The sequence below is a fragment of the Dryobates pubescens genome, chromosome 7, assembly GCF_014839835.1.
Source record: "Dryobates pubescens isolate bDryPub1 chromosome 7, bDryPub1.pri, whole genome shotgun sequence".
In the NCBI taxonomy this organism is placed as follows: Eukaryota; Metazoa; Chordata; class Aves; order Piciformes; family Picidae; genus Dryobates; species Dryobates pubescens.
Window position 1 is genome coordinate 121,321 of NC_071618.1, and position 20,633 is coordinate 141,953.

A 20,633-nucleotide genomic window follows, 5' to 3' on the forward strand; every position below is an offset into this window, starting at 1 on the left:
CCTCAAGGACCCCGCAGAGCCCCATTGATGCCCCCAAATCCCTCTCTGGACCCCCAATCGCCCCAATTCTACCCCAAAATTCCCCCAACCCCCGACTTTGACCCCCAAATCCACCCCCTAGGATCACCTGAATCCCCATTTTGACACCCCAAGGACCCCCTGGATCCTGATTTCTGCCCCCAAATCCTCCCAGGACTCCCTGAATGCCAATTTTCACCCCCAAGGGCCCACTGGATCCCCCATTTTTACCCCCAACTGCATACTTTTGCACCCAAACCTCCCACTTTTTGCCACCAAAATCCCCATTTATACCCTCAGACCCCAAATGGAGCCTTTATAGAGCACTATAGAGCCTTTATGAAGCCTCTAAAGTGCCCTAAGGAGCCCTACAGAGCTTCTATGGAGCCCTGTAGAGCCTCTGTAGTGTCCTATTGAGCCTGTAGAGAGCCCTAAGGAGCACCGAAAGAGACTCTAGAGAGCCCTATGGAGCCTGTATAGAGTCCTATAGAGATGTGTGGAGCCTGTATAGAGCCTTATGGAGCCCTGTGGAACCTCTCAAGAGCCCCATAGAGCCCTATGGAGTCTCTACATAGCCTAATAGAGCACTATGGATCCTCTATAGAGCCCAAAGCAGCCTCTATAGTGCTCTAAGAAGACTCTGTAGAGCCTGATAGAGCCCTATGGAGCCCTAGGGAGCCCTGCTGAGCCCCTATGGAGCCACTGTAGAGCCCAATGCATCCTCCATAGTGCCCTAAGGAGCCTCTATAGAGCCCCATGCAGCCTCTATAGAGCCCTGTGGAATTCTATGGAGCCTCTAAAGAGCCCTATGAAGCCCTATGGAGCGTCTATAGAGCCCTATGAAGCCTCTATAGAGCCAAATGCAGCCTCTGTAAAGCCCTATGGAGCCCTATAGAGCCTCAATAGAGCCCAAAGCAGACTCTGTAGAGTTCTATGGTGCCTCTATAGAGCCCTATGAAGCCCTAAGGAGGCTTTATAGAGCCACTGCAGAACACTGTGGAGCCTCAACAGAGCCCTATGAAGCCATATTTAGCCCTAATGAGTCTATAGAGCCTATATAGAGCCCCATGCAGCCTATATAGAGCCCTACATAGCCTCTATGGAGCCCTATGGAGCCTCCGTACAGGCCAGTGGAGGCCCTATAGAGGCTGATGGAGCCTCTCTAGAGGCCTATGGAGACTATATATAGTCCGTGGGAGCCTCTATAGAGGCCAATGGAGCCTCTATATAGACTGGAGAAGAGAAGGATCAGGGGTGACCTCATTGCCCTCTACAACTACCTGAAAGGTGGTTGTAGACAGGAGGGGGTTGGTCTCTTCTCCCAGGCAACCAGCACCAGAACAAGGGGACACAGTCTCAAGCTGTGCCAGGGGAGGTTTAGACTCGAGGTGAGGAGAAAGTTCTTCACTGAGCGAGTTGTTCGTCATTGGAATGTGCTGCCCAGGGAGGTGGTGGAGTCACCGTCCCTGGAGGTGTTCAAGGGGAGATTGGACGTGGCACTTGGTGCCACGGTCTAGTTGTGGGGTCTGTTGGAACAGGTTGGACTTGATGATCCTTGGGGTCTCTTCCAACCTTAGTTACTGTGATACTGTGATACTGTGATACTGTGGTAGGCTATATAGAGGCCTGTGGAGCCCCTATAGAGGCCTATGTAGCCTCTATAGAAGCCAATGGAGCCTCTGTAGAGGCCTATGGAGCCTCTATATTGACCATTGTAGCCTCTACAGAGGCCAATATGGCCTCTATATAGACCATGCTAGACTCTGTCAAGCCCTTGGGAGCCTCTATGGAGGCCCAAGGAACCTCTACATTGACTGTTGGAGCCTCTATAGAGGCCTATGGAGCCTCTATATAAACCATGGGAGCCTCTGTAGTGGCCTGTGGAGCCCATATTGAGCCAATGGGAGCATCTATGGAGCCCGTGGGAGCCTCTATAGAGTCCAATGCAGCCTCTATAGAACTTCTGTAGAGCCCCATGGAGTGTCTGCACATCCCTATCGAGCCTCTTTAGAGCCTCTATAGAGCCTAACTCTGCCTCTATAGCGACCTATGGAGCCTCTATAGAGCCCTATGGAGCCTCTGTAGAGACCTATGTAGCCCTTTGGATCCTCTATAGATGTCTGTGTAGGCATGTAGAACCTACCCCACCCAAACCCATCCTTGCCTACCCCACCCAAGCCTAACCTTGCCTACCGCACTCTAGCCTAACCTAGTCCACCCAATCCTAGCCCTAGGGAGCCTCAATAGGCCCATGTGGAGCACTGTGAGCCTCTAAAAAGCCCTATGGACCCGCTATAGAGCCCTAAGGAGCCTCTATATCTATATCTATAGATGCTATATAGAGCCCAAAACAGCCTCTATGGAGCCCTAATGAATCTTAATAGAGCACTATGAAGCCCTCTGGTGCCTCTAGAAGCCCTGTGGTGCCTCTATAGAGCCCAATGCAACCTCTGTAGAGCCATAAGAAGCCTCTGGAGCCCTGTGGAGCCTCTGTAGCATCCTGTGGAGCCTCTGTAGAGCCTCTATAGAGCCCTTTGGAGCCGCTATAGAGCTTCTAAGGAGCCTCTATAGAGCACTATGGAGCTCTATGGAGCTTCTATAGAACCCTGTGTAGCCCTGTGGAGCCTCTCTAGTGCCCTAAGGAGCCCTAAGAAGCTTCTGTAGAGCCTGTATAGAGCCTCTAGAGATGCCTATGTTGCCCGATAGAGCCTACCCCACCCTAGCATAGCCTACCCCACCCTAGCTTGCCCCACCCAAGACTGGCCTAGCCTACCCCACCCTAGCCTAGCCCTCAGGATCCTGTAGAGAGCCTCTATAGAGCCCAAGGCAGCCTCTATAATCCCCTAAGGAGCTTCTTTAGAGCCCATGGGTCCTCTATAGCATCCGAAGGAGACTCTATTGAGCCTCTCTAGAGCCTCTGTACAGCCTCTATAGTGCCCAATGCAGCCTCTATAGAGCCCTTATAATCCTCTATATAGCCCAGTGGAGGCCTATGGAGCCTCTACAGAGCATCCATAGACCCCTATGGAGCCTCTGTAGAGCCCAATGGAGCCTCTATAGATCCTCTCTAGAGCCTTTATAGAGCCTCTATAGTACCCTAAGGAGCCTCTGTAGAGCCTCTATAGAGCCCAATGCAGCCTCTATAGAGCCCTATGGAGCCTCTATAGATCCTCTCTAGAGCCTTTATAGAGCCTCTATAGTACCCTAAGGAGCCTCTATAGAGCCTCTATAGAGCCCAATGCAGCCTCTATAGAGCCCTATGGAGCCTTTATAGATCCTCTATAGAGCCTCTATAGAGCCCAATGCAGCCTCTATAGAGCCCTATGGAGCCTTTATAGATCCTCTATAGAGAATACATAGAATACATAGAATAAACCAGGTTGGAAGAGACCTTCAAGATCATCGCGTCCAACCCATCAACCAATCCAACACCGCCCAAGCAACTAACCCACAGCACCAAGCACCCCGTCAAGTCTTCTCCTAAAAACCTCCAGTGATGGCGACTCCACCACCTCCCCAGGCAGCCCATTCCAATGTGCAATCACTCTTTCTGTATAGAACTTTTTTCTAACATCCAGCCGGAATCTCCCCTGGCGCAGCCTGAGACTGTGTCCTCTTGTTCTGGTACTGCTTGCCTGGGAGAAGAGACCAACATCCGTCTGTCTACAACCTCCCTTCAGGTAGTTGTAGAGAGCAATAAGGTCACCCCTGAGCCTCCTCTTCTCCAGGCTAAGCAACCCCAGCTCCCTCAGCCTCTCCTCGTAGGGCTTATGTTCCAAACCCCTCACCAACTTTGTTGCTCTTCTCTGGACATGCTCCAGCAAGTCAACCTCCTTCCTAAACTGAGGGGCCCAGAACTGGACACAGGACTCAAGGTGTGGCCTAACCAATGCTGAGTACAGGGCAGAATGACCTCCCTGCTCCTGCTGGCCACACTGTTCCTGATGCAGGCCAGGATGCCATTGGCCCTCTTAGCTGCCTGGGCACACTGCAGGCTCATGTTCAGTCTACCGTCGACCAGCACCCCCAGGTCCCTCTCAGCCTGACTGCTCTCCAGCCACTCTGACCCCAGCCTGTAGCTCTGCATGGGGTTGCTGTGGCCAATGTGCAGAACCCGGCACTTGGATGTGTTAAATCTCATGCCGTTGGACTCTGCCCATCTGCCCAGCCTGTCGAGGTCCCTCTGCAGAGCCTCTCTACCCTCCAGCAGATCAACTCCTGCCCCCAGCTTGGTGTTGTCAGCAAATTTACTGATGATGGACTCAATGTCCTCGTCCAGATCATCAATAAAGATGTTAAAGAGCATGGGGCCCAGCACTGATCCCTGGGGCACACCACTGGTGCCTGGCTGCCAGCTGGATGTGGCACCATTCACCACCACTCTCTGGGCTCGGCCCTCCAGCCAGTTCCTAACCCATCTCAGTGTGCTCCCATCCAAGCCAGGGGCTGACAGCTTGGCCAGGAGTTTGCTATGGGGAACGGTGTCAAAGGCCTTGCTGAGGTCCAGGTAGACTACATCCACAGGCCTCCCCACATCCACCAGGTGGGTCACCTGATCATAGAAGGAGATCAGGTTGGTCAGGCAGGACCTGCCCTTCCTAAACCCATGCTGGCTGGGCCTGATCCCTTGGCCATCCTCTAAGTGTTGCGTGATTGCACTCAGGATGACCTGCTCCATAATCTTTCCTGGCACTGAGGTCAGGCTGACAGGCCTGTAATTCCCTGGCTCATCCAACCGGCCCTTCTTGTGGATGGGTACCACGTTGGCCAGCTTCCAGTCAGCTGGGATCTCTCCAGTGAGCCAGGACTGATGAAAAATAATGGAGAGTGGCTTGGCCAGCTCATCTGCCAGCTCTCTCAGCACCCTAGGATGGATCCCATCTGGTCCCATGGACTTGTGGGGGTCCAAGCTGCTGAGGAGAGCTCCTATCACTTGCTCATGGAACACAGGGAAACCATGCAGCTCCCTGGCTCCCTCTGCCAGTTCTGCAGGCCAGCTGTCTGGTAGACGTTCTTTCCAGCTAGTAAAAACTGAGGTAAAGAAGGTGTTAAGTACCTCTGCCTTTTCCTCATCCTGTGTTACAACATTTCCTTCCATGTCAACCAAGGAGTGGAGGTTGTCCCTGCCCTTCCTCTTGCTATTAATATATTTATAGAAGGACTTTTTGTTGTCCTTCACATCAGAGGCCAGTTTAAGTTCCAAATATGCTTTTGCCTCCCTAATTTTCCTCCTACATGCCCTAGCAACCTCTTTAAACATTCCATGGGTTGCCTCACCTTTCTTCCAAAGATGATACACCCTCTTTTTTTCCCTTAGTTCTATTAAAAGTTCATTACACAGCCAGGCTGGCCGTCTGCCCCGGCGGCTCCTCTTCCGGCACACTGGCACAGCCTGCTCCTGAGCCTTCATCAGCTCTTTCTTGAAGCAGGTCCAGCCCTCCTGGACCCCTTTATTTTTAAGGGCTTTCTCCCAAGGAACCCTCTGAATTATTTCCTTGAGCAACCTGAAGTCCGCCCTCTGGCAGTCCAGAGTGGAGGTCTTCTTGCTGGCCCTCTTAGCTTGACTGAATACTGAAAATTCTATTATTTCATGGTCACTGGCCCCTAAACAGCCTCCGACCACCACATCACCCACCAGCCCTTCCCTGCTGGTGAAGAGGAGGTCAAGCATAGCCTTGCCCCTGGTAGGCTCACGCAGCACCTGGGATAAGAAGCTGTCCTCCATGCAGTCTAAGAACCTCCTAGACTGTCTCCTCTCTGCTGTGTTGAGATCCCAGCAGATGTCAGGCAGGTTGAAGTCGCCCATAAGGACAAGGTCAGGAGATCTTGAGACAGCCTTAAGCTGTCTATAGAATGCTTCGTCAACATCATCCTCCTGGTTGGGTGGTCTATAACAGACTCCAACCAGGATGTCTGCCCTACCGGTCTTCCCTCTAATTCTTGCCCACAAGCATTCAACCTGATTGTCCCTAATCTCTAACTCAATGGCATCTAGTGCCTCCCTGATGTACATGGCCACCCCTCCACCCCTTCTTCCTTGTCTATCTCTCCTGAAGAGCCTGTAGCCATCAATTGCAGCACTCCAGTCATGTGAGCTATCCCACCACGTCTCCGTGATGGCAACTACGTCATAACTTTCCTGCTGCAACAAGGCTTCCAGCTCCTCTTGTTTGTTTCCCATGCTTCGTGCATTAGTGTACATGCACCTCAGCTGGGCTGCTGGTTTGGCCTCTGACCCTAGCTTACTGCCCCCAGACTCCTGCCTGAGGGGACTAGTTTCAGCCCCTCCCCCTTCGAAACTAGTTTAAAGCCCTGTCGATGAGAGCTGCCAGTTCCCTCCCCAGAATCTTTTTACCTTTGGGGGACAGGCCATTCTCATATACTGTGACCTTTCCCCTTCTTTGGGACAGATGTACTCCATCTGTTGCCAGGTGGCCTGGTGCAGTAGAAATTTTACCAAGATCAAAAAACCCAAAATTCTTTTGTCTGCACCAGCCTCTAAGCCACTTGTTGATTATGGCTGCTGTCCTGTTCCTTGTGGTATTCCCTCCTGCAACTAAGGGTATTGAGGAAAAAATTATTTGAGCACCTGACCCCTCAACCAGATCTCCCAGGGCCCTGAAATCATTTTTGATAGCCCTGGGAGTTCTGACTACAACATCATCATTCCCTATCTGCATAAGTAGCAAAGGATAATAGTCAGAAGGCTGTACCAGCCTGGGTAGCCTTCTGGTAACATCATTAATTTGGGCTCCAGGGAGACAACAGAGTTCCCTATGAGATGGGTCTGGCCGACAAATGGGGCCCTCCATTCCCCTCAGAAGTGAATCACCAATAACAATTACCCTCCTCTTTTTTTTGAGGGAGCAGGTCCTGATGCCAGGGGAGGGCTGTTTAACCTTAGGCTGCTTTGCCTTAGGCTGTTTAACCTTAGGTTGTTTACCCTTAGGCTCTTTAGCCTCAGGGAGAACCCCAGATGGTGTGTACTCTGGTAACAGGACCACCTCACCCTCGATCTCCAGTGCCCCATACCTGTTTTTCAAGAGCAGCGGGGAAGGTGTGGGAAGGCAAGGAGGCTTAACCTTGTGTCTTTTGAGAGGAACCTGTGTCCATTCCCCTCTGCTTTTTGGGTAACCAGCCTCTGCTGTGCGAGCCTGCAGAGCCTGCTTACTCTTGTTCATATCTTTCCCCCTCTGGTTTATCTCTTTCCTCTTCATGTTCATCTCTTCCCTACATTCCCTTACACTTTTAAGACTAGCAACCTCATCCTTTAGTCTGGCCACCAGATTAAGTAGGTAGTCAATCTGCTCACACCTTATGCAAGAGTTACCCCTACTACTCTGCATCTCAAGAGCCAGGCTCCAGCACTCTCTACAGCCAGATACCTGGACAGCTACCTGCTTGTGTTCTTCCTCAGTCTGGGTCGACACTGACTTTTTTAGGGAGTTTTTGCTACGAGTTACTACCATGATTGTCCCTTACCACAGAACCCACTAGGAAAGAGGAAGGAAAAAAAAAAAAAAAAAAAAAAAAAAAAAAAAAAAAAAGCAGCGCAACCGTGACAATACAGCTGCCCGACGAAAAGACCCTCGTGTGCGGCAGTAAAGCGCGTTTAAATCAGCCGGGGGTGACGTAGCAGTCACAGGCCCCAGCGGCGCGAAGAGCCGATTCCCGCCGACCTCGCGGCGTGTTCAAGGGACGTTCTCAGCTCCGGCGGCCCCAACAGGAGAGAGTCGGACGGTCCCCGGTGGCTGCAGGTCCCGGTGCGGTCCCGGCACCTCTATAGAGCCCAATGCAGCCTCTATAGAGCCCTATGGAGCCTTTATAGATCCTCTCTAGAGCCTTTATAGAGCCTCTATAGTACCCTAAGGAGCCTCTATAGAGCCCAATGCAGCCTCTATAGAGCCCTATGGAGCCTCTATAGAGGCCTATGGAGCCTCTATAGAGCCTTATGTAGCCTCTATAGACTTGTGGGAGCCTCTGTAGTGGTATGTGGAGCCCATATTGAGCTAATGGGAGCATCTATAGAGCCTGTGGGAGCCTCTATAGAGGCCTATGGAGCGTCTGAAGAGCCCGTGGGAGCCTGTATGGAGGCCTAAGGAACCTCTGTATTGACCATTGGAGCCACTATATAGACCTTGGGAACCTCTATAGTGGCCTGTGGAGTCCATATTGAGCCAATGGGAGCATCTATAGAGCCCGTGGGAGCCTCTATAGAGGCCTATAGAGCCTCTGAAGAGCCCCTGGGAGTCTCTATGGAGGCCTATGGAACCTCTATATTGACTGTTGGGGTCTTTATAGAGGTCTAAGGAGCCTCTATATTGATCCTAGGACCCTTTATAAAGGTTTATGGAGCCTCTATATTGACCGTTGCAGCCTCTATGTAGACCATGGTAGCCTCTATAGAGGCTGATGGAGCCTCTATGTAGACTGTGGTTGCCTCTGTAGATGCCTAAGGAGCCTCTGTAGAGCCCTTGGGAGTCTCTATGGAGGGCTAAGGAACCTCTATATTGACCATTGGAGCCTCTATAGAGGCCTATGGAGCCTCTACATAAGCCTATGGCACCTCTGTAGAGCCCATGGGAGCCTCTATAGAGGCTTATGGAGCCTCTGTATAGCCTTATGGACACTACAGAGCAGTGGGAGCCAATCTAGAGGTCTATGGAGCCTCTACTGAAGCCTATGGTGCCTCTGTAGAGCCTTTGGGAGTCTCTATTGAGGCCTAAGGAACCTCTATATTGACCGTTGGAGCCTCTATAGAGGTCTATGGCACCTCCGTAGAACATGGTTGGCTCTATAGAGGCCTATGGCGCCTCTGTAGAGCCCATGGGAGCCCCTATAGAGGCCTATTGATCCTCTATAGAGCATTTTGGAGACTCTATAGACCCATGGGAGCCTCTGTAGCAGCCTATGGAACCTATATATAGACCTTGGGAGCTTCTACAGTGGCCTATGGAGACCATATTGAGCCAATGTGAGCATCGATAGAGCCCATGGGTTGCTCCATAGAGGTATATGGAGCCTCTGTATTGACCGTTGGGACCTCTATAGAGGCCTATGGAGCCTCTATTTTGACCATTGGAGCCTATAAGTAGATGATGTTTGCCTCTATAGAGGCTGATGGAGCCTCTATACAGACCATGGTTGCCTCTGTAGAGGCCAGTGGAGCCTCTGTACATTCCTTGGGAGCCTCTATGGAGGCCTGTGGAGCCTCTATAGAGCCTTATGGAGACTCTATAGGCCGGTGGGAGCCTCTATAGAGGCCTAGGGAGCTTCTATGTAAACCATAGGAGCCTCTGTATAGACATTGGGAACCTCCATAGTGGCCAATGTAGCCCATATTGAGCCAATGGGAGCTTCTATAGAGCCTGTGGGGGCCTCTATAGAGGCCTATGGAACCTCTATATTGACCATGGGAGCTTCTATAGAGCACTATTGCAGCCTCTATATTGACTGTTCAAGCCCCTATGTAGACCATGGTAGCTTCTATATACACTGTGGTTGCCTCTGTAGATGCCTAAGGAGCCTCTGTAGAGGCCTTGGGAGTATCTATGGAGACCTAAGGAACCTCTATATTGACTATTTGAGTCTCTCTAGAGGCCTATGAAGCCTCTATATAGACACTGGAAACCTCTACAGAGGCCTATGGAGCCTCTACAGAAGGCTATGGCACCTCTGTAGAGCCTGTGGGAGCCTCTATAGAAGCTTATGGAGACTCTACAGACCCATGTGAGCCTCTCTAGAGGCCTCTGGAGTCTCTATATAAACCATGGAAGCCTCTATATAGACCTTGGGAGTCTCTATAGAGGCCTATGGAGCCTCTGAAGAGCCCCTGGGAGCCTCTATGGAGGCCTAAGGAACCTCTATATTGACCTTTGGAGCCTCTATGTAGACCATGGTAGCTTCTATAGAGGCATATGGAGCCTCTGTAGAGCCTTATGGAGACTCTCTACAGACCAATAGAGCCCCTGCAGATGCCGAAGGAGGCTCTATAGAGGCATATGGAAACTATATATAGACCATTGCAGCCTCTATAGAGGCCTATGGAGCATTGATATAGACTGTGATAGCCTCTAGAGAGGCCTGTGGAGCCCATATAGAGGCCTAATTAGCCTCTATAAAAGCCAATGGACCCTCTATTATGGCCTATGGAGCCTCTATAGAGGCATATGGAGATCATATATAGACCATTGGACATCCCGGTTGGAGTCTGTTACAGACCACCCAACCAGGAGGAAGATGTTGATGAAGCATTCTATAGACAGCTTAAGGCTGTCTCAAGATCTCCTGACCTTGTTCTCATGGGCAACTTCACCCTGCCTGACATCTGCTGGGATCTCAACACAGCAGAGAGGAGACAGTCCAGGAGGTTCTTAGACTGCATGGAGGACAGCTTCTTATCCCAGGTGCTGCGTGAGCCTACCAGGGGTAAGGCTCTGCTTGACCTCCTCTTCACCACCAGGGCAGGGCTGGTGGGGATGTGGTGGTCGGAGGCTGTTTAGGGGACAGTGACCACGAGATAATTGAATTGTCAGTATTTGGTAAAGCTAAGAGGGGCAGCAAGAAGACCTCCTGCAACTAAGGGTATAGATGAGAAAATTATTTGTGCACCTGACCCCTCAACGAGATCCCCCAGGGCCTTAAAGTCATTCTTGATAGAACTGGCAGATGAGGTTGCTAAACCCCTCTCTATTCTATTCCAAAAGTCCTGGCAGTCTGGGGCAGTCCCCACAGACTGGAAAAGAGGAAACATTACCCCCATTTTCAAAAAGGGTAAGAAGGAGGAACCAGGGAACTACAGGCCTGTCAGTCTCACCTCTGTGCCTGGAAAGATCATGGAGCAGATCCTCCTGGAAGCACTGCTGACTCAGAAGAATAGTGAAGAGGTGATCGGGAACAGTCAGCATGGCTTCAGCAAGGGCAAATCCTGCCTGACCAACCTGGTGGCCTTCTATGAACAGGTCACAACATCAATAGCTGAGGGGCAGCAGCTGATGTCATTTACCTGGACCTGAGCAAAGCCTTCGACACTGTCCCGCACCACATCCTGGTCTCCAGGCTGGTGACACATGGGTTTGATGGGTAGACCACTAGATGGATAAAGAACTGGCTTGATGGCTGCACCCAGAGAGTGGCTGTCAATGGGCCCATGTCCCAGTGGAGGCCAGGGACAAGTGGAGTCCCTCGGGGATCAGTCCTGGGACCAGGCTTGTTCAACACCTTTGTGGGTGCCATGGGCAGTGGCATTGAGTGCACCCTCAGTAAGTTTGCTGATGACACCAAGCTGTGTGGTGCAGCAGACAGCTGGAGGGAAGGGATCCATCCAGAGGGACCTTGACAGGCTGGAGAGGTGGGCACAAGCCAACCTCAGGAGGTTCAACAAGACCAAGTGCAGGGTCCTGCAGCTGGGTCGAGGCACTCCCAGGGCTGGGCAGTGACTGGCTGGAAAGCAGCCCTGAGGCGAATACATTAAGGCACAGGTCAGCAGCCATAGTCAACAAGTGGCTTAGAGGCTGGTGCAGTCAAAAGAATTTTGGGTTTTTCAATCTTGAAAAACTTTCTGCTGCACCAGGTCAGCTGGCAACAGATGGAGCACATCTGTCCCAGAGGAGGGGAAAGATGACAGGGTGTGAGAATGGCCTATCCATGAAAGGGAAAGAGATTCTAGGAAGGGAACTGACAGGTCTCATTGACAGGGCTTTAAACTAGATTAGAAGGGGGAAGGGGCTGAAAGCAGTCCCCCCAGGCAGGAGTCTGGGGGTGATAAGCTTGAGCCAGAGGTGAAACCAGCAGCCCAGCTGAAGTGCATGTACACTAATGCACGAAGCTTGGGTAACAAACAAGAGGAGCTGGAAGCCTTGTTACAGCAGGAAAGTTATGATGTAGTTGCCATCACAGAGACGTGGTGGGATAGCTCACATGACTGGAGTGCTGCAATTGATGGCTACAGGCTCTTCAGGAGAGACAGGCAAGGAAGAAGGGGTGCAGGGGTGGCCCTGTACATCAAGGAGGCACTAGATGCCTTTGAGCTGGAGATCAGGGATGATCTGTTTGAGTGCCTGTGGGTGAAAATTAGAGGGAAGACCAGCAGGCAGACATCCTGGTTGGAGTCTGTTATAGACCACCCAACCAGGAGGAAGATGTTGATGAAGCATTCTATAGGCAGCTTAAGGCTGTCTCAAGATCTCCTGACCTTGTTCTCATGGGCGACTTCAACCTGCCTGACATCTGCTGGGAACTCAACACAGCAGAGAGGAGACAATCTAGGAGGTTCTTAGAGTGCATGGAGGACAGCTTCTTATCCCAGGTGCTGCGTGAGCCTACCAGGGGTAAGGCTCTGCTTGACCTCCTCTTCACCACCAGGGCAGGGCTGGTGGGGATGTGGTGGTCGGAGGCTGTTCAGGGGCCAGTGACCAGGAGATGATTGAATTGTCAGTACTCAGTCAAGCTAAGAGGGGCAGCAAGAAGACCTCCACTCTGGACTGCCGGAGGGCGGACATCAGGTTACTCAAGGAACTAACTCAGAAGGTTCCTTGGGTACCCTTAAAAACAAAGGGGTCCAGGAGAGCTGGGCCTGCTTCAAGGAGGAACTCTTGAAGGCGCAGGAGCAGGCTGTGCCAATGTGCCGGAAGATGAGCCCCGGGGCAGACGGCCTGGATGGGTGATGAGCTTCTAAAAGAACTAAGGGAGAAAAAGAGAGTGTACCATCTTTGGAAGAAAGGTGAGGCAACCCATGGAATGTTTAAGGATGTTGCTAGGTCTTGAAGGAAGAAGATTAGGGTGGCAAACACACATTTGGAGCTTAGACTGGCCTCTGCTGTGAAGGACAACAAAAAGTCCTTCTATAAATACATGAATAGCAAGAGGAGGGCAGGGACAACCTCCACTCCTTGGTTGACACAGAGGAGAATATTGTAACAAAGGATGAGGAAAAGGCAGAGGTACTTAACACCTTTTTTGCCTCTATTTTTACTAGCAGGACAGAATGTCTTCCAGACAGCTGGCCTGCAGAGCTGGCAGAAGGAGCCAGGGAGCTGCATAGTTTCCCTCTGTTCCAGGAGGAGGGGATAGTTAGGGATCTCCTCAGCTGCTTGGGTCCCCACAAATCCATGGCACTGGATGGGATGCATTCTAGGGTGCTGAGAGAGATGGCAGATGAGCTGGCCAAGCTGCTCTCCGTCATTATTCAGCAGTCCTGGCTCACTAGAGAGGTCCCAGAGGACTGGAAGCTGCCAACGTGGTGCCCATCCACAAGAAGGGCCGGTTGGATGAGCCAGGGAATTACAGACCTGTCAGCCTGACCTCAGTGCCAGGCAAGATTATGGAACAGGTCATCTTGGGGTCAATCACACAGCACTTACAGGATGGCCAAGGGATCAGGCCCAGCCAGCATGGGTTTAGGAAGGGCAGGTCCTGCCTGACCAACCTGATCTCCTTCTATGATCAGGTGACTGCCTGGTGGATGTGGGGGGGCTGTGGATGTAGTCTACCTGGACCTCAGCAAGGCCTTTGACACTGTCCCTGTGACCGTTGGAGGCTGTGCCTTTGGGACAGTGGCTGAATGTTTTTTGTATCAAAATGAAAACATGATATTCTAAACGAATTTCATTGGTGGATGGGCAAAATGCAACTTTAAATTGTAGGGCAGTTGGAATTTTTTCTGAGTTTGGGTTTCAGCCTGTTCTCCCTGCCTGCTTCTCAGCGAACTAGCTGGAGCTGACCTTGAGATAAGTAAACTAATCCTGCATGGGCTTTTGAAGCTTACTAACAACTCTTTTCCTTACTAACTGCCTTTCTTTCTCTCTCTAACTCCTTTTTGGGAAAAAAGGGAGGTAGGGGGAGAGAAGGGGGTACAGGGAGGGGGGAACCCTCCTCTCAAGGAGAGAATTTTGTTGTGTTATTTTCCTTTGCTGTATATTTCTGTATATATATTGTAAATACCTGTATATATTGTGTTATATAGAATCTGCTTCCTATATATGCTTGTAAATATAGTCTACTTCTCTGACTGAGTCTAGCTGTGGTTTTCTTTCTCTGTGGGGGAGGGAGAGCTAGGCCCTCTCTCAACCTACCACAGTCCCCCACAGCAAACTCCTGGCCAAGCTGTCAGCCCATGGCTTGGATGGGAGCACACTGAGATGGGTTAGGACCTGGCTGGAGGGCCGAGCCCAGAGAGTGGTGGTGAATGGTGCCACATCCAGCTGGCAGCCAGTCACCAGTGGTGTGCCCCAGGGATCAGTGCTGGGCCCCATGCTCTGTAACATTTTATTGATGATCTGGATGAGGGCATCGAGTCCATCATCAGTAAATTTGCTGACTACACCAAGCTGGGGGCAGGAGTTGATCTGCTGGAGGGTAGAGAGGCTCTGCAGAGGGACCTCGACAGGCTGGGCAGATGGGCAGAGTCCAACGGCATGAGATTTAACACATCCAAGTGCCGGGTTCTGCACATTGGCCACAGCAACCCCATGCAGAGCTACAGGCTGGGGTCAGAGTGGCTGGAGAACAGCCAGGCTGAGAGGGACCTGGAGGTGCTGGTTGATTGTAGGCTGAACATGAGCCTGCACTGTGCCCAGGCATCCAGGAGGGCCAATGGCATCCTGGCCTGCATCAGGAACAGTGTGGCCAGCAGGAGCAGGGAGGTCATTCTGCCCCTGTACACTGCACTGGTTAGGCCGCACCTCGAGTACTGTGTCCAGTTCTGGGCCCCTCAGTTTAGGAAGGAGGTTGAGTTGCTGGAACAAGTCCAGAGAAGGGCAACAAGGTTGGTGAGGGGTTTGGAACACAGCCCTATGAGGAGAGGCTGAGGGAGCTGGGGTTGCTTAGCCTGCAGAGGAGGAGACTCAGGGGTGACCTTATTGCTCTCTACAACTACCTGAAGGAAGGCTGTAGACAGGTGGAGGTTGGTGTCTTCTCCCAAGCAGCCAGTACCAGAACAAGAGGACACAGTCTCAGGCTGCACCAAGGGAGGTTTAGGCTGGAGGTTAGGAAGAAGTTCTACACAGAGAGAGTGATTGCCCATTGGAATGGGCTGCCTGGGGAGGTGGTGGAGTCACCATCATTGGAGGTGTTCAGGAGGAGACTTGCTGGGGTGCTTGGTGCCATGGGTTAGTTGATTAGGTGGTGTTGGATTGGTTGATGGGTTGGATGCGATGATCTTGAAGGTCTCTTCCAATCTGGTCTATTCTATTCTATTCTATTCTATTCTATTCTATTCTATTCTATTCTACAGAGGCCAATGGAGCCTCGATATAGACTGTGATAGCCTCTATAGCTGCCTGTGGAGCCTCAATAGAAGCCTGTGGAGCCTCTATGTAGACTGTGCTAGCCTCCATAGAGGCTGATTCTGTCTCTATATTGACCTTTGGAGCCTCTATATAAACTGTGGTCACTTCTGTAGAGGCCTAGAGAGCCTCTATATAGACTGTTGTGGCCTCTATAGAGGCCTATGGAGCCTTTATATAGACTGTGGTAGGCTCGATACACCTTAAGGATCCTCAATGGAGCCTGTGGAAGCCTCTATATAACCCTATGGAGCCTCTACTGTGCCCTAAAGAGCCCTACATTGGCCTCTATAGATCCCTATGGAGCCACTTTTGAGCCTCTAGAGAGCCCTAAGGACCTCTCTAGAGCACTATGGAGCCCTATGGAGCTTCCATACAACCCGAAGTCACCCTGTGGAGCCTCTCTAGTGCCCTAGGGAGCCCTAAGTAGGTTCTGTAGAGCCTGTATAGAGCCTCTAGAGATGCCTATGTTGCCAGATAGAGCCTACCCCACCCTAGCATAGCCTACCCCACCCTAGCTTGCCCCACCCAAGACTGGCCTAGCCTACCCCACCCTAGCCTAGCCCTTAGGATCCTGTAGAGAGCCTCTATAGAGCCCCAAGCAGCCTCTATAATGTCCTATGGAGCCTCTATAGAGTCCCATGGAGCATCCTATGGATCCACTATAGAGCCTCTATAGAGCCCAATGCAGCCTCTATAGAACCTCTATGGAGCCTCTATAGAGCTCTACGGAGCCTCTGTAGAGCCTGTATAGACCCCAAAGCAGCCTATATAGTGCCCTAAGGAACGTATATAGAGCCTCTATAGAGCCCAGTGCAGGCTCCATAGTGCCCTAAGGAGCCTCCATAGTCCTATGGAGCCTCTATAGAACCTCTGTAGTGTCCTTTAGAGTCTCAATGGAGCCTCTATATAGTCCAATGCAGCCTCTATAATACTCTATGGAGCCTCTATGGAACCCTATGGAGCCCCATGGAACCTCTATAGAGCCACCCTAGAGCCCTGTTGAGCCTCTATAGAGTCCTATGTATCACCTATATTGCCCCATGGAGCCCAATGGAGCTTTTACAGAGCCTCTAGAGGGCCACTATAGAGCCCTAAGGAGCCACTATAGAGCCTTATGTAGCCATATGGAGCCTCTACTGTGCCCTAAGGAGCCCTACTGAACCTCTATAGATCCCTATGGAGCCAGTTTAGAGCATTTCTAGAGCCCTAAGGAGCCGCTATAGAGCACTATGGAGCCCTATGAAGCTTCTATAGAACCCTACGTAGCCCTGTGGAGCCTCTCTAGTGCCTGTATGGAGCCCTATGGAGCCTCTATATAGGTTCTATAGAACCCTATGAAGCCTCAGTATAGCCCTATGGAGCCTCTCTAGAGCTTTTATACAGCCTCTATAGAGGCTTATGGAGCCTCTATATAGCCCTATGGAGCATTAGGGAGCCACTGTAGAGCCTCTATAGAGCCCTAAGGAGCCCTACGGAGCCACTATAGAACCCTAAGTAGCCATATGGAGCCTCTACTGTTCCTTAAAGAGCCCTACAGAACCTCTACAGATCCCTATGGAGTCCTGTGGAGCTTCAGTAGCATCCTATAGAACCTCTATAGGGCCCGAAGCAGCCTCGATACAACCGTATGGACCCTCTCTAGAGCCCTTGGGAGCCTCTACAGAAGTCTATGGCACCTCTGTAGAGCCCATGGGAGGCCCTATGGAGGCCTAAGGAGCCTCTGAAGAGCCCATGGGAGCATCTATGGAGGCCTATGGAGCCTCTATATTGACCGTTGGAGCCTCTATGTAGACCTCTATAGAGGCCTATGCAGCCTCTGCGTAGACCGTGGTTGCCTCTATAGAGGCCTATGCAGCCTCTGTAGAGCCTTTGGGAGCCACTTACAGAGGCCTAAGTAGCCTTCATAGAGCCTTATGGAGACTCTATAGACCTGTGGGAGCCTCTCTACAGCCCTATGAAGCCCTAAGGAGGCTCTATAGGGACACTACAGAGCACTGTGGAGCCTCCACAGATCCCTGTGAAGCCATATGGAGCCTCTATAGAGCCATCTGAAGGCCTATGGTGGCTCTATAGATCCTCTGTAGAGCCCTATGGAGCCTCAATAGAACCTCTATAGAGCCCTAAGAAGCCTCTATAGTGGCCTGTAGAGTACAATGAAGCCTCTATAATGCCTAATGGAGCCTCTATAGATCCCTATGGAGCCCTATGGAGCCTCTGTAGCATCCTATGGAGCCACTATAGAACCTCTATAGAGCCCAAAGCAGCCTCTCTAGAACATTATGGAACCTCTATAGAGCCATATGGAGCCCCTTGAAGCCTCTATAGACCCTCTGTAGTGCCCTTTAGAGTCTCAATGGAGCCTCTATGGAGTCCAATGCAGCCTCTATAATACCCTATGGAACCTCTATGGAGCCCTATGGAGCCCCATGGAGCCTCTATAGAGCCCACAGCAGCCTCTATAATACCCTATGCAGCCTCTATGTAGCCCTATGGAGTACTATGGAGCCCCTATAGAGCCACTCTAGAGCCCTAATGAGCCTCTATAGAGTCCTATCTTGACGGACTGAATTTAGGGAGTAGAACCTCAAGCAATGCTCAGCTGATAGAAGGAAATGTTTTAGCTCTTGTGGGCCACAAACCTTGGGAACAAACTGCAGCTGTGTAGAGAGGAAAAAGCATTTAGCTGATTACCAGCGGCCATTGTGACTCAGGAAGCCACACAACGACCTGAGAATAAGAACTGGTAAACATTGCAAGAGAGTCTTTTGTCTTGTGTCTGAACCTAGATAAGAGATGTGTGATGGTTTGGTTTGTCTTTTGTCTCACACCTGTCTGAGCCTTGCCCAGGGATGTGTTCCCTGGCATTTCCTCGGCAGCCAATCACGAGTCTGTAACTGTCACACGGACACATCTAATTACCAATCACCAGTTGCTTTTGATTATTTTAGCCTATATAAAGAAATGACTTAGTACAATAAAGGAGACACTTTGCTTGCATCAAGCATTGTCCCATCTCTCAATCGTGGTACTGTGTATCCTCTATAATGCCCCATGGAGTCTCTATAGAGCCCTAAGGATCCTCTATATAGGCCAGTGGAGCCCTGTGAAGCTTCTACAGAGCCTCTGGAGAGCCACTGTAGAGGCCTGTGGAGCCTCTGTAGAGACCTATGTAGCCCTGTGGATCCTCTAGAGATGCCTATGTAGCCATGTAGAACCTACCCCACCCTAGCCTAGCCTTGCCTACCCCACTCTGGCCTCACCTCCAGCCGAGCCTAGCCCAAGAGAGCCTCTGTAGACCAATGTGGAGCACTATGAGCCTCTAAAAAGCCCTATGGACCTGCTATAGACCCTGAAAGAGCCTCTACAGATGCTATATAGAGCCCAAACCAGCCTCTATGGAGCCCTATGGAGCCTCAATAGAGCGCAATGCAGCCTCTATAAAGCCCTAATGAGTCTATAGAGCCTCTACAGAGCACCTTTCAGCCTCTGTAGAGCCCTGCATAGCCTCTATGGAGCCCTATGGAGACTCTATACAGGCCACTGGAGCCCCTACAGAGTCCTGAGGAGCCCCTATAGAGGCCTATGGAGACTATATATAGACTGTGGTAGTCTCTATAGAGGCCTGTGGAGCCCCTATAGAGGCCTATGTAGCCTCTATAGAATCCAATGGACCCTCTATAGCAGCCTATGGAGCCTCTGTAGAGGCCTGTGAAGCCTATATATTGACCGCTGCAGCCTCTACAGAGGCCAATGCACCCACTGTATAGACTGTGGTAGCCTCTATAGAGGCCGCTGCAGCCTCTATATAGACTGTGATAGCCTCCATAGAGGCCAATGGAGCCTCTATATTGACTTTTGAAGCCTATATATAGGTAGTGGTAGCCTCTATAGAGACCAATGGAGCCTCTAAATAGACTGTGCTAGCCTATATAGAGGCTGATGGATCCTCTATATAGACTGTGGTTGCCTCTGTAGAGGCCTATGGAGATTCTGTAGAGCCCTTGGGAGTCTCTATGGAGGCCTAAGGAACCTCTATATTGACCATTGGAGCCTCTATAGAGGCCCATGGAGCCTCTATATAGACAGTGCGAGCCTCTACAGAAGGCTATGGCACCTCTGCAGTGCCCATGGGAGCCTCTATAGAGGCCTATGTAGCCTCTATAGAGCCTTATGGAGACTCTATAGACCAATGGGAGCCTCTCTAGAGGCCTATGGAGCCTCTATATAAACCATGGGAGCCTCTATACGGACCTTGGGAGCCTCTGTAGTGCCCTTTAGAGCCCATATTGAGCCAATGGGAGCATCTATAGAGCCCATGGGAGCCTCTCTAGAGGCTTAAGGAACTTCTGAAAAGCCCGTGGGATCCTCTATTGTGGCTTATGGAACCTCTATATTGACCATTGGCGCCTCTATAGAGGCTTATGCAGCCTCTATATAGACAGTGGGAGCCTCTATAGAGGCCTATGGAGCCTCTATATTGACCGTTGGAACCTCTATAGAGGTCTATGGAGCTCCTATATAGACTGTGGTTGCCTCTGTAGAGGCCTATGGAGCCTCTGTAGAGCCCTTGGGAGTCTCTATGGAGGCCTAAGGAACCTCTATGCTATGAATATACTGGTGATTTGTGTTAAAGGGTGATTGGGGAGCTTGCAGGAGCCTGTTTAGAGGACAAAGGGGGAGCCTCATATTTTACAGACTTAAACAGAGACAGTGTGTTTGGCTAATTGGAGACACCAAGGCTGAGGAGAAGCACCAGGGGAGGTTTAGGCTGGAGGTGAGGAAGAAGTTCTTCCCAGAAAGAGAGATTGGCCATTGGAATGTGCTGCCCAGGGAGGTGGTGGAGTCACCATCACTGGAGGTGTTCAGGAAGAGACTGCATGGGGTGCTTGGTGCCATGGGTTAGTTGATTAGATGGTGTTGGGTGATAGGTTGGACTCGATGATCTGGAAGGTCTTTTCCAACCTGGTTAATTCTATCCTATCCTATTCTAAGCTGCATTAAGATAAACGCTCAGTTCTATTCAGAACTGGGGATTTGTTTTCTTTAGATTACAAGCCTGGACATCTGAGCATGTGTGAAAGTGGGCAACTTTGAGGATGACTCATTTACTTCATCATTCGACCCTCAGGAGGACTCTTACCACGCAGAGTGTGCATGAGCAGGGATCTGTCCACCTATTCTAAGACTCATTATCATATGCCTGCCTTCTATTTAGCATAAGTTTGTTTATGTAGATGATGTAACAATACAAGATGAAGAAAGCTATTGTAAAGCTGCTGTGGGGTGAAGTTTGGTACCCTCACATGCCCAACTGGTTGCTTTGCTTGC